This window comes from Phalaenopsis equestris, unplaced genomic scaffold (assembly GCF_001263595.1).
Source record: "Phalaenopsis equestris unplaced genomic scaffold, ASM126359v1 Scaffold211561, whole genome shotgun sequence".
NCBI classification, from domain to species: Eukaryota; Viridiplantae; Streptophyta; class Magnoliopsida; order Asparagales; family Orchidaceae; genus Phalaenopsis; species Phalaenopsis equestris.
Window position 1 is genome coordinate 294027 of NW_018230553.1, and position 1358 is coordinate 295384.

The following is a 1358-nucleotide window of genomic DNA, read 5'->3' on the forward strand; positions in this document are numbered from 1 at the left end:
AATAGAATTCAAAGCAGCCTTTATCTCTTCCTTGTCAGGGATATTAGTTAAGTGCAGATTGGCAGTGAACTTCTTGCTGTCAATGAACAAATTTCTATCAATTTGTTCTCTATCCCTAGTGGTCTCATTCATTAGGCTTTGGCAATACTGCACAGCACTTTCAGCAGTGTCCTCATCCTTCCTAAGCCAAGTACCATTATGATCTTTGATAGAGTGTATAGTGTTGCATTTCCTTTGGTATTTGATGCAAGCATGGTAGAATTTAGTATTCCTATCTCCATCAACAAATTTAGTTTTTGTAGCCTTTTGTTGAAGGAAGTCGTCCTGCCACTGGATGGCATTTAGAAGTCTCTCATTAGCCTCAAGGAGAACACCCTCATCTCCTTCCTTTTCTATGCTCCTCCTCCAGCTCAGTTACCTCCTTTTCAGCCTTATCAACAATATGTAGGAGGTCTCCAAAGGTATTCCAGCTCCACAGTTTAAGGGCTTTAGCAACCCTCTTCTGATTAAGCCAAAGGTTGATAAATGGGCCAGGGTGAAGGTCTTTCTTTCACTGATCTTTAATAATATTCAAGAATGTTAAATGCTGAGACCAAACATTCAAGTATCTGAAGGAGCTTTTCTTGTTAGCCATCTTATTCCCAATAGTAATCAGTAAAGGCCTGTGATCAGACCTAGCAAGGCTTAAATGGGTAACAGATGTCTGCAAGAACTGTTGGATCCAGTTGTCATTGGCCAGAACTCTATCCAGCCTTTCCCACAACTCCTTCCTTCTCCAAGTAAAGGTAGGACCACAAAAACCCAGGTCAAATAATCCATTTTTTGGATGTTGTCATTGAAGAAAGATATATTAATGAGGTTGGGAGGTCTGCCCCCCTTCCTTTCAACAGGAGATGAGACACAATTAAAGTCTCCTCCCACCATCCAGGCCTTGTCAACAGACCCTTGGATGAGCTGCAGGGATTCCCACAACTCAATTTTAGCTGCTTTAGAACATTCAACGTAGACAAAGGAAGCAAAGACTTCCTTATCCATAAATTTGAGATTAAAATGTAAGATTTGGGTATGGTTAATAGGATAGAGCACTACATTTCTTTCCTACAAAAAACCCAAATTTTGTTGTTGATGTTAGTAAACAAATTGAATCCAGGGACGACTTTAGCAATTTTCAAAGTGTTGAGGTGAACCATAGGTTCCAAAATGGCAATACACCAAAGTTTGTGCTTCTTATTCAGATATTTGAGTCTTTTCAGAGATAGGGGGTGGGCAATCCCCCTAATATTCCAACATAACAAATTAATCATGGGGAAGGGGGAGAAGAGTAAGGTTGGGACCTGGACCTAGTCCTCCCTCTATAT